This window comes from Cupressus sempervirens, chromosome 1 (assembly GCF_028749045.1).
Source record: "Cupressus sempervirens isolate cs-2001-9-10 chromosome 1, ASM2874904v1, whole genome shotgun sequence".
In the NCBI taxonomy this organism is placed as follows: domain Eukaryota; kingdom Viridiplantae; phylum Streptophyta; class Pinopsida; order Cupressales; family Cupressaceae; genus Cupressus; species Cupressus sempervirens.
The window spans coordinates 349,825,162-349,839,538 of NC_143118.1; positions in this window are offsets into that span (position 1 = coordinate 349,825,162).

Below are 14,377 nucleotides of genomic sequence, written 5' to 3' on the forward strand. Positions count from 1 at the left end.
ATTCTAAAGTGATTCTATCAATTTCTTCATTGGAAGGTTTTCTCAAATTAATATGATCAGTTCTAGCTAAAATGTTACATATGATATTTTCATCTTGATCCTCACTATCAAAAAAACTTGTTGGTGATATGTGTGATACACATCTCTTTGGTTTGTAATATCATGGTTATATTCATTAATATCTAATTCTCCATCACTATCGCAAAGATGAATCATATTACATGTAACATCCTCTTGATCTTTATCATTTACATCTTCATCATTTTTCACCTACTGATTTGCAGTAAAAGACTGAGCTAGAGCACAAAAATCAAGGGAATGTGGTGACTGACAAATATCATCACTCATATTTAATGAGTTTCTTTGCAAAGGGTTTGATGTTCCTTTGCCTATGTTCCATTGTATGGGATTAGGAATTGGCTTTCCATCCTTCCATTGAGTGATATAAGGATAATTTTGCATCTTAGGTTGCCTATTAAAATTGTTATTAAAAGGAGCCTTTTCTGCAACATTTGTTTTGTTTTCTTGGTAAGCTAGAGGACTTAATTTTTTTAGTAAACTTAGAACTTGTCCATTGTATCATCCTCAAGTTTCTTCCCTACAATGGGCTTTTCATTATCTTTCTTCTCTCTAGGATTGAACAATTTAGGGTCATCCCTTTTTTTGAGTTTTCCAGTAGCTCTTCTATTATTTTCAATATTTACAACCATTGTATAAGCATCCCTTGATGTTTTTGGATCTTCATCCCTAAGGACATAAGCCATATTACTATCAAAAGTATTGAAGTAGGTAGTAAGACACACATCTTCATTTAATCTCATTACTTGGAAAAGCTTATACATACCTTTTTGAAACCTAACATTGAATTCAAAAGCTGATTCATTTGGGTTCTTCTTGATGTTATTGAAGTCATTCCGCATGAGAGCAACATTAGTCTTGTCACCATATTGTTCCTTGAATAGGGTTTCAAGATCACTCCATGATTTGATATTGTTATTAGGCAATCTTTTGAACCAATCTCTAGCATCTTCAATTAGTGAATGGACAAAAAGATTCATCACTACATCTTTGTGTTCAACCTCATAATCATTAGGCATATCAATGAACTTTCTGAGATTTTCTTCACCAGTAATGGAATTATTTCTAGCAAACTTGGTGACTTTGTCCCTAAGGTCATTTGCAACAGGATGAGGGAAACCAGGGATACCCAAGAAAGACATCTACTTGTATCTCTCCATATGAATTGGTTTCCTTTGGGAAACTAGGATACCTGGAGAACTTGCCCCAATGACTTGACTTTGGAAAGGAAGCTAACTTTGCTGAGATATTTTGAGTAGGGGAAACTAGCTAGTAGTAGCATAAGTTGGAACAGGGGCTAGAAATGAGGAACTTTGGCCTATTGTGAGAGCACCAACACAAGATACAGTAGGTAAAACCTGTAAAGGCTGACATGATTGAGCTATTAAGGCAGAGTTTGATTTAATAAACTAGATTTTTCTTCTAGCCTCAGTTGCTTGAGCTTCATTTTATACCCTTTCAAGTTCCTTGATTAGATCTTCCTTTTCCTTTCTTGACTTCTCCATGTCTAAATCAAGTTTTGACATAACAAAAGAAATGGGTTTATTAGGAAGATGGGGCTCACTGATTTGTATTCCAATAGCCTTTTGCTTCCCCTTATCCAAATACTTCTTATGTACCTCCTCCACACTAGTCTCTAAAGGCCTATAAGACTAAACCTATGCAAAAAAAGGGGCCTGATTCTTTTTAAGAAGTTGTTCCTACCTTTGAACATCAGTCTTTAGAACATCCGTATCTCTAAAGATGTCAGAGTGTCAATTAAAAGATCTCTCTTCCAATCTCCTATTCTGCTCTTGTAAGGAAGCCATTCTTCTAAGTAGATTATCTCTTTCAATAATAGTATTCATAATGACTTTCTCCTTTTCTTTTTCTAAGTGCATATGTCTATCTTCCTCATTTGCAATTTTCTTTCTGAGAAGAACAAGCTTGGGAATTAAATCCTCATGATCTGTAGTAGCAGCCTTAGAATCCACTAGGTTAAAATCTATAAGGTTTGCTACATATGGTTATTTTCTAGGACTAAAACCCATCTCCATGTTTTCCCTAAAGCCCCAACTATGGTTCATTTCATTCACCATATTTGATCTACAAGGAAAATCCCCCATAGATGACATATTTTTATCATGGAAAACCTTTAATGGGGATGAAAAAATTTCCCCCAAGAGTTCAACTTCCTTTGACTCAGTACTTTTGGAGGACAACTCCTTCTCTTCCATAGGGTGATATAATGACTGACTTGACACATTGCTTCTAGGGACCCGCATAGAATTAAAATCATACTTCTTATTTTGGTTCCTTTTTACCCCAGGAGGTAGCTCAACCAAGAGTGGTATCTTAGGATGATTTTTAGTAAAGACACATGTATTATTCTTTTCTTAGCCATTGATTTTAGGATTTTCTTTAAATTTTTAGCACCAACTACAAAACCTTGACTTGAGTTGCCACCCTATGATGGGAAAAATAAAATAAAGTTAGAAATAAAGAAGAACAACACAGGGATTTTGATGTTTCCAAAACACGACTTGATAGTAATTCCTTAGTTCCCTAGCAGAGTTGCCATTTTGTTGGCTCTTGATTTAACAATTTTGAAAATAACCAAGAAACCAGACCAATACATCTAAGGTTAGTGAATTCCTATGATGGATGCACTTGACTACAATCTTGGGCCAACTATAAGGATAATTCCTTCTTCTTCTTCTTCAAGCTCTGTAAGACCTAGGCGGGTGGACCTTAGATTATTTATGTGGTACTAATGTGAAGGCCTATAATTGAATCTTAATAATAGATAAAATCCCTTAATCTTCTATGTTTATACAAGCATTCATGGGTGAAATAGCTAATGATAGAGCACATGAATCTAATAAACCAAGTGAGGGAAGACTCTTTTAGCTCTTAAACATAAATGGAAAGATATTCAATTAAGATTTGTAACTCAACATAACCTAGGTATGCAATAATCAGAGGACATGCAATCCCTAAGCTGATCAATCCCTTATCCATTGGGCATCAACTAAACCTTAACATACAGATGGATATCCTAATATACTCATATATCCAAACATCTGATCTATCTATCTGACTTGCAAATAGACATCAATATTCACAAAGACCTCATACTTATTATAATATCCTCCTCAAATAACCAACAACCCTATTAGATTTATTAAGCATTTACTATGCTCTTTGTTCCAATAGAAAAACACATAAGACATACAACTTTAAAGGGCTGCAAAAAGGGTTAAGTACTTTTTTCCTAAACCACAAAACATTGTGAATTACAGAGAGGAGATGAGAATTAGAATGAAACTAAAAGAAATGAAACTCTTGCATTAACTTATTTGAAACCAATACATCATTTGCATGCTAACACTTAGAAAATACACAAAGAATTACTGTTTAATATAAAAATGCTTCAAAAGATATACAATACTATTGTTCACAATAGAGGAATACTAAGAAAAAATGGTATCACAGTAATGGGAAAGGATTTCAACTAGATTGGAACCACAAAGTAGTTACACTATAATGAAAAATATCCAAAAACTAGAACTTGAATGGTCTCACAATTCTTAGAAAATTTACAAAGAATTGGAACCCTTTCAATGAGCAAAGAGGAAGAATATATAGAAGAGAAGATATTTTTAGGCTCTAGAAGCTAAATTTGACACGTGTCTCACTAAAAATGTCTACAATTTGGAGTTGTTGAAACTAAACTTCTTTCATCTGCCTACAACCAAAAACCATAAATGATGTAGACATATCTGATATATCTCATTAAAACAATTAAAAAAATATCTTATGGAGAACATATCAAGCACAAATCAAATCTAAGCTAGAGGCTCAAAATTTGATTTAGCTAGTCACATCTACTTTTGCTTTGAAATTCATCTTGTGCTATTTTCCAAAAAAAACATTTATAACCAACTACATTTAAAACCATTAGATCAACCATAAAGTTGCTGATGAAGTTAAAATTAGACTATATCTGATTGCAATTTTATTTGCAACAATAAATCTTCACTTTTTACTGAGAAGCCCCCAGAAACATAAATCCTTTTGTAATTGCTTCTGGTTAACACATGCACAAAATTTGGCTGCAAAAATGGATAGTTTGTTCTTTGTCGATTCCAATGGTATATTATATTGCCTATTTTAGATAAGAATGGCGCCTCGATCTTAATCCTTTACTATCTAGGAATGTAGATAGGGATGACTCATATTCCACTTGAAATGTTGGTAGTCAATCCAATGAGATTTTTCCATGTGTATCTCTCCTTCACTACTTGTAATACAAATTGGACCCACTAATCCTTAAGGACACGTTTCGTTGAATCGCTACATTTCTATACATAAGAAACAAGCATGTTGCCATAACAATGAAGTGACAACCCTTGATTTCATCTTGATTTGACAAAAACATTTAATGTATTTTTTATACTAGGGTGGTGGGTCGCTTAGTCACTTTCCTTACTCATTATGTTGCTATCCTTATGTCTCGAGCAACTCTCCATAGCGACAAAGTGATAGCTGTGTATCCAAGCTTGATCTAAAGGCAAGGAAACTACATTTCATTCATATAACTATGGTGGGTCCCTCAGTTGTGAAGTCATGTTGGGTAAACAATGCACAACTTTTTATAGCAACTTGGTGTTGATCATTGATCTGATCTATGATCCAATGATAAAAATATCTCATCTAACATCTAACTTGGGCATGGGTCCATGTTGCTAATGATGTGGATAGGTTCTATCAAGCTGGCAGATATATTAATATTTTAACCCTTATTGTGACATCAAGTTTCTAGGCCTCATCGTGTTTCACATTTTTAGGCTGGGTGCCATGTCGCTACCAATGAGGTGCAAAGGTTTCTCGGTGCATACATGTCTCTAGTAGGATGCCACCATGTCCAGAGAATTACATGGTTCATTTATGATAGAACAAATGTTGGGACCCACATTTGAAAAGTTCTTGCTGCAAAACCAATTCTCCTCAAGTCACTATGTCTCTACCAACATGATCCATTACTTTTTCAATCACGACATGGTGACCTCATGAAAATAGTTGAAATCTAGTGTTGGGGAGTAATCTTGAGCATGCTGACTACTGAAAATGTAATAAAGGCCCACTTTCCATAATATATTTCTTAGGAGTTTTGTAGCCACTGTCCTTTTCAAAAGACTTCCATCTTTTATATTATCCATCTGGGTGCCACGTCACCACCGTCAAGGTGCATTAATTTTTTAGTTTTGACATAGCAACCCATCAAGAAAATTGTGTTTCAGTGATGCCAACTACAAACTCACTCCACGTGGCTTCATTTCTAAAACTAGCAATTTTGACACGAAGCATGTGACTGAATTCTTTTTGAGACAATGCACTTTTTTGGCATCGACTTCCACTTGCACGATACTGCAAGTCAATTTCATGGTAGTCGCTATGTTGTGATGGTTAAAACACTTACATCTTCACATGGCGATGACACAACTACTGTAGACCTTAGAAAGATTAGATAATGGAAAAGAAAAATGAAAAAGGCACCCGGGGGCACGAAATATTTAAATGGGGTAGGGAATATTCAAGATTTGAAAAGCTTCATGCCCAAATAAAAATAAAAGGAATGCAAGAATTAGGGTTTGACAAGTTTTTCAGAGGCTGTTAAAATGCAAGGCCAAAGAATCAAAAGCCCTAATAGGAAAATAATGAATTCAATTCTGATTTTTAACCTGGGATTTGGAAAAATTTATTTTGTAAAAATCAAACCAACATATGCAAGCATTCATGGACATGAAATAGCTAATAACAGAGCATGTGAACCTAATAAACCAAGTGAGGTAAAATCTTTCAACTCTTAAACATAAAGGGAAAAGATATTCAATTAATAATTGAATCATCAACATAACCCAGGTATGCAACAATAAGAACATGTAACTTCTAAGCTCACCAGTCCCTTATCCATTGGGCATCAACTAAATCTTAACATACACATGGACACCTAGAGTATACTCATATATCTAGACATCTAATCTATCTATCTAGCTTACAAATAGACATCAATCTTCAAATGAAGCTCGTACTTATCAAATCCTCCAATGACCCCTATAGTTCTATCAATGTCATATCAAGAAAATTACTTAGGTTCTTGACCCAATAGAAAGACACATAATGACATACAAATTTAACACAAGATACAAACGGATGATATGCACTTTGGGCATATATTACAGAGAATTACAAAACTCACAAAAAAAGAGACAAACTTCAGAATGAAATTGTAAACGAAAACTCTGTATTAAGTCCTTGACATCAATACATCATGTGGACGTCAAAACTCAAAAAATAACACCAACGTATGATTGTGTAGTATAAATATGCTTCAGAATAAATATACTATTGTTGTTCATAATAGAGGAATACTGAGAAGAAATCGTATCATAGTAAAAAAAAATGGAACCCTTTTGATTTGACAATAGTGAGAAAATATAAAAATTGGAACTTGTACAATGAGCAGAGAAGAAAGATTTATAGAGGATATTTTTTTTTTGGATCTGCAATCTAATTTTGACATGTGTCTTCCTGAAATTGTCTTCATCTTGATATTTTTGAAATTGATCTTCTTCATCTATTGGTAATCAAAACCATAAATGTTATTGCATAAATATATGATATATCCCCCTAAAGTAATCAACAAAATATACTCTAAAGAAATATTAGATACACATCATAATATGTGTTGGAGATTTAAATATGATCTTGGTTTGTAATGTTCTACTTTTGCTGTGAAACTCAAATGTATTGTTGGCAAAACCTGTAACTTGTAACTACTTGCTTCAGAACATTCAATTCATCTTTAAAATGGTCAACAAAATCAAATCCTATGCAAATATGATCATATCTAGTTTTATTTCAAATTGGAAACATCAAATCTATACTTTATCACTTAGGAGCCCCTAAAATCAATGAATGCCTATACATTAAAATTGACTACAAAAATGGATAATTCATCTCTTATCGATTCCAATGGTATATTATAGTGTATGTTTCTAATAAAAATGATGCCATTAAGGTCCATTCAAAATTTTAGGCCTTAGGCCATGAACTATCATAAAATTGAAAAAATTAAAAGATCATATAGTATAAACTATATAAAAATCATTAAATTTATTTAAATCCTCAATTTTGAACATCTGATGTGTTGAATATCATTGAATTTTTTTTTTAATTCATTCTCCCCTTATATCTCCAATCCACGAGTGCCACTTGTCCACTTCTCATTAATCATCATCATCTAGGTGGGTCACACACAATTTTATGCATTTAAAACACTTTAATATTTTGAGATTTCATAACTTGATGCTACAAGCTTATGATTATATAATAATGCATATCATCTTACCTTTAAATTTTGGCATTCCCAAACCAACATTGCAGAGTTAACACAACGGAAGCAAACACATAAAGAGAACAACAACATAGAGTGAGGGAGAACAAGACAATTTATTGACTCATGAAAATATCAACATGCTTTCCTAGCTGTAAGGCCTTTTGGTTTATGACCACAAATCAATTTGAATACTTCATGATCCCACTTTGCATTCTACTTCTTGCTACTCTAAGTCTCCCAGATTATCTCTCCCATCCTCTCCAAAAACTCTACCCAAGATCTCTTTAACTACTTGCCAAAATAGCTTACAAAAGATTCTAGAATATATAAAAGCCATAAGTCAGCCCATAGAAATAGTAACTACCTATATCAAAACTAAATACAAGAAAAGTCAACCCAAACTAGAACTAGACACATATAACTTGGAAAATGAAGGATTCACAAAAATACTGGCACTTAACATCTATAGGAATCACTTGACACCAACTATGTACTTGAGATCCTCCAAAGCTTAGCAACTAAAGGAAATGACTCAGCATCCAAAGGAACTTGGCAACCAAAGAAATTACTCAACAACCAAAGAAATCACTTGGCATCCAAAGGAACTCGAAAACCAAAGTAATCACTTGGAAACCAAAGGAGCTTGACAACTAAAGGAATAACTCTGCAACCAAAGGAAAACTAAAAACATGTAGGATATCAGTGCCATCCAGGATGCTCCTACATCAGACAACCAAGGTTGGAAGAAATGATTCTCCTGAATCATTGAAATGTCACAACTTGAGTTGAATCCAACTTAGATTGAGAAATCCACATAACATCTTCAATAGGTATATTCTTCAAATTCACCCAATATTCATACTAATCTTTTACTCTTGTGCTCTTACCAACTCTCTAATCCAATATCTATTCAACTTCGTCAGTTTGTTTCCTAGGATAATCATCTAGCACAACAACTTCATCATCTGACTCATGGTACTTATACAAATCAGCAACATTGAATAGAGGGGATATATCCATGTCCTCAAGTAACTCAACTTCATAAGCATTACCACTATCAAACTTCTTCAAAATCTGACAAGGTCCAAACTTCTTCAACTTCAGCTTACTGTATGTTCCAATGAGAAATCTTCCTTTCTTCAAATGAACTATCACCTCATCACCAACATCAAAATCATGATGTCTTCTAGACTGATCAACATTCTCCTTATACTTCTGATTACTTTGTTCTAACCTCAACTTCACCTCCATATGCAAAGACTCCATAAAATCAGCAAATTCTTCTCCTACAACACTTCTCTTTTCTTCACTAGCAACTTCTCTCAAATCTAATACTCCTCTAGGCTACATTCTAGTAACAATCTCAAAAGGTGTCTTCCCTATACTCCCATTCACAAAATTGTTATATGCAAATTCAGCTTGTGCCAATACCATTTCCCAATTATTTGTCTTATTCCCAACTAAATATCTCGTCAAATTACCCAAGCTTCTATTCACAACCTCTATCTATCCATCTGTCTATGGATGGAATGTAGAACTAAACTTCAATTCAATACCCATGTTCTTCCAGAAAGTCTTCCAAAAATAACCAACAAACTTATTGTGTCTATCAAAAATAATACTTCTTGGTAATCCATGCAATCTCACAATTTCTTTAAAGAAAGGTTCAACAACATGCCCAGCATCTGATGTCTTCTTACATGGTATGAAATGAGCCATTTTAGAAAATCTATCCACCACAACAAATATAGAATCATACCCCTTCACTATCTTAGGAAATCAAAGAACAAAATCCATACTGATGTCATTGCAAGGTTTCTTAGGAATAGTTATAGGTGTAGACATACTATTATTTTGGCTTACTCCTTTTGCAACTTGACAAACCTCACAAATTGAACATCCTTATACATTTATGGCCAATAGTACTTATCCTTTAGCAAGTTCAATGTCTTATCAATTCCAAAATGTTTAGCCAATCCACCACTATGATTTTCCTTAATCAGATTCAATCTCAAAGAACTTCTAGTAATACACAACTAAATATCTTTGAACAACATGCCTTCTTGAATGAAATTATCATCATACTTACTAATGTGATATGTCATATTTGGTGCTTTGCACTCTCTCCATGCCTCAGAAAAATTAGGATCAGCATCATACAAATCTTTCATTTCATCAAAACGAAGAAATTCAATCTTCATCTTAGTCAATAAAGAATGTATTCTACTCAATGCATCAACAATTCTGTTAGTAACTCCACTCTTATGTTTGATCAAACATGTGAAATTTTACATGTACTCAACCCACTTCATATGTCTCTAATTCAATTTAGGTTGACTTCCCAAGTATTGCAAAGCTTTATGATTAGTATACAACACAAACTCGTTAGGAATCAAATAATGTCTCCACTTCTTCAAGGCTTGAACAATAGGATAAAACTCTTGATTATATACAAACTACTTTCTTTTAGCATCATTCAACTTTTCACTAAAGAAAGCAGTAGGTTTACCTTCTTGACTCAGTACAACTCCTCTTGCACTACCACTTGCATCACATTCAACTTAAAACACCTTATTGAAATTAAGTGAAGCCAATATAGAAAACTTAGTAATATTTTTTTATAAAAGTCTCAAAACTCTTATTAACTCCATGTGTCCACTTGAATTCCTTTTTATCTCCTCTTATTATCTCAGCCATAGCATTACAAATATAATTGAAATTCCTTATGAACTTTCTATAGAAACTAGCCAAACCATGAAATGATCTTACCTCACCCACATTCTCAGGTGTAGGCAATTCCAAAACTGCTTTAACCTTCTCAAGATCTGTCTTCAATCCATCAGCTAAAATCACAAATCCCAAATACAAAATCTCCTCTTGCATAAAAGAACACTTTTTCATATTAATCAACAATTTTTCCTCTTTCAACCTTTGCAATACTTGTTTAATATGCTCAAGGTGTTCTTCCTTAGTCTTATTGAATATTAGAATGTCATCCAAATAAATAATCACAAACTTACCCAAGAATATTTTCAGAACTTCATTCATAAATCTCATGAAAGTACTAGGTGCATTAGTCAAACCAAAAGGCATAACCAACCATTCATACAAACCATCTTTTTTTTTGAAAGCAATCTTCAATTCATCACCTTCTCTAATTCTAATATGATGATAGCCACTCATCAAATCAATCTTTGTAAAGTAATTTTCCCCACTCAAAAAATCCATTATGTCATCCATCCTCGGTACAGGAAACCTATATTTCACTGTGATCTTGTTAATAGCTATGGAATCAATACACATTATCCACTCTCCATTTTTTTTAGGTGTTAATACAATAGGTACAATACATGGACTCAATCTTTCTCTGATCAAACATTTCATGCACTTGTCTGTTAAGTTCCTCATTCTCTGTAGGTGTCAACCTATATGGTTCTTTGTTTGGAAAACTAGCTCAAGAAATTAGATCCACACAATAACTTATGCTCCTCATTGGTGGTAAACCATCAGGTATATCTTCTACAACAATATCTTTATACTCATTCAACAATTCTACAATTTATTTTGGTACTCAACTACCACTATCTGCCATTACTTGGTCATTACCAGCTTTTGCTACTTAGTCATTATGACCAACACTTGGTCCTCTAGGATTATAGCAAAAAAAACTTGATTCTTCTTTATTTATTTTTCAAATTGCTTTCTATTAACCATACAAAATTTTATTTCAGTACAACTGACCTCATTTGGACTTTTAATCAAAGGCAACAATATTGATTCACCCAAAGAGTATATTGATTCAATCTTCCATCATGTATAGCATATCTATAATATTTCCAAGGTCTACCTAACAAAATATGAAAATAATCCATAGGCATAATATCACACAAAACTTCATCAAAATAATTTCCAATCGTGAACTTCACAAGGCATTGCTCACTTACCAATATCTTATGCTCATCTTTGATCCATGAAACATGATAAGGTTTTTGATGCTTCAGCCTTTGCAACTAAAACTTCGTAACTAACTCCTTTGATACCAAATTTTTTGAACTTCCACTATCAATGATCACCTTGCAACATTTTCCAACCATCTTACATCTTGTCTTGAAAAGACTTCTCCTTAAAATAGGTTCCTTATCACTTCCTTAATTACATAAGGTTCTTCTCACCATAATGTTTTCTCTAGCCTCAGGTCCACTTGGTGAACTCTCATCATCTCCTTGAATTACAACATTTCTTTTACCTTGCCTACTTTCAGAGGATCTATAGTCAAAAGATCTATGTCCCTCTTTACCACATTTTAAATAATTACCATGAAAACCACCTATAGGATAAGTATTACCTCTTCCTTAGTAAGAATTAGTACCTCCTTGGTAGGAATTACCACCTTTCCATTTAGTCTTGTTTTTGTCATCATTCTTTCATTTAGATTTGCCTCTATCCTACATAAAATTGTCAGATCTACTACTTTCTCCATAAGATCTACTTCTACCTCTTTGGAATATACCACATCTACCTCTTTGTCATTGTTCATGATTCTTTGTCAAGATATCCTCATCCCATAATGCATATTGGTATGCTTCTTCCACACTTTCCAACTTCACAAAACTTATTTCATCCTTAATTCTAGATCTCAATCCATTTAAGTACCTTGCAATTTTTTCAACATAGTCATCATTCACATGTCTAGATTTGATATCCAATCTATAGAATTCCTTAGTATAATCCTTCACAATCATGTCCTTTTGTCTCAATTTTTTTTATCTTTCTCAACAAGCTAACTTGGTAATCATCAAGAAGGAATTTGTTCTTTACCTTGTTCACCATTTTTGGCCAAGTTCTAATCTTATCCGTTCCTCTCCTTTCTCTATAATTTTATAAATGCTTCCACCATAGTGAGGCATGTCCTTTCAAGCTAGTAACTACAATTCATACTCAAACAAATTTTCCATATCTAAGATCCAATCCAATATAGCATTGGTATCCAATTTTCCATCATTAGAAACAAATTTCATAATAGGTTTTGAATTTTTTTGAGACAACACTCTCAGCAACCTTGCTTCATCTTGATCTTTTTTAGGTTCTAGATTAGGGTTTGGTATTACTGCTTCATCATCGCTTACATCATCAAGATGTGCTCCTCTACTCCTTTCTCCATAAGATCTACCTCTACCTCTTTGGAATATACCACATCTACCTCTTTGTCATTGTTCATGATTCTTTGTCAAGATCTCCTCATCCCATAATGCATATTGGTATGCTTCTTCCACACTTTCCAACTTCACAAAACTTATTTCATCCTTAATTCTATATCTCAATCCATTTAAGTACCTTGCAATTTTTTCAACATAGTCATCATTCACATGTCTAGATTTGATATCCAATCTATAGAATTCCTTAGTATAATCCTTCATAGTCATGTCCTTTTGTCTCAATTTTTGTATCTTTCTCAACAAGCTAACTTGGTAATCATTAGGAAGGAATTTGTTCTTTACCTTGTTCACCATTTTTGGCCAAGTTCTAATCTTATCTGTTCCTCTCCTTTGTCTATAATTTTATAAATGCTTCCACCATAGTGAGGCATGTCCTTTCAACCTAGTAACTACAATTCATACTCAAAGAAATTTTCCATATCTAAGATCCAATCCAACATAGCATTGGTATCCAATTTTCCATCATTAGAAACAATTTCCATAATAGACTTTGAATTTTTTTGAGACAACACTCTCAGCAACCTTGCTTCATCTTGATCTTCTTTAGATTCTAGATTAGGGTTTGGTATTACTGCTTCATCATCACTTACATCACATAGCTATCTCCACATCATATAATCTAGCTACAATTTGTATCGATGTATCCAATATTGCATTATCAACATTTCCTCTACCTCAAACCATCTTTACAAATTAGGTTCCTACAAGATCATAACCTTCTACAAGTTATAGGTCAAATCCTTAGATCTACCACCCTACTACTGAATTCACTCAGGGTTCTACATGATCTAAAGCCCTAGTACAAACTACCTCACACTTTGGTGATTTTCTTGCACACTCAGGAACAATTGCACTTTGATACCAGCTGATGTAAGGAGGGAGTGAAAAGAACTAGGGCCAAAGGCACACCCAACAATCCAAACTAATGTTGCATAGTTAACATAATGAAAGAAAACACATAAAGAGAACAACACCATAGAGTGACGGAGAACAAGATAATTTATTAATTCATGAAAATATCAACATACATGCCTAGCTGTAAGGCCCTTTGGGTCACGGCCAAAAATCAATTACAATACTAAATGTTCCTAGTTTACATTTTGCTTCTTGCTACTCTAAGTCTCCCAGATTATCTCTCCCATCCTCTCAAAAAGCTCTACCCAATATCTCTTTAAATACTTTCCAAAATGACTTACAGAAGATTCTATAACATGGAAAAGCCACAAGTCGGCTAACAACAATATTAAATACCTATACCAAAATTAAATACAATAAAAGTTGACCCAAACTAGAACTAGACATAGACAACTCAACAAATGAAGGATTCACAAAATACTAACACTTGAAATCTACTAGAATCACTCAACACCAACTATGAACTTGACATCCTCCAATGCTTGAAAACCAAAGGAAATGACTCAGCATCCAAAGGAACTCCCCAACCAAAGAAATCATTCAGCATCCAAAGGAACTTGGGAACCAAAGAAATCATTTAGCAACCAAAGGAGCTCAGCAACCAAAGGAAAATTGAAAACATTCAGGATATCAGTGCCACCTAGGATGCTCTCACATCAACAAGCTCCTCATTTTTGTATTATCTTTTGACTTCCATTTTTTTTCACGATCTTATGATGAATCATAGCATCGTATGCCCTTAACTTCCAACCTCTGATCTTGTGATGACCTTTGTATTTGTGGCATC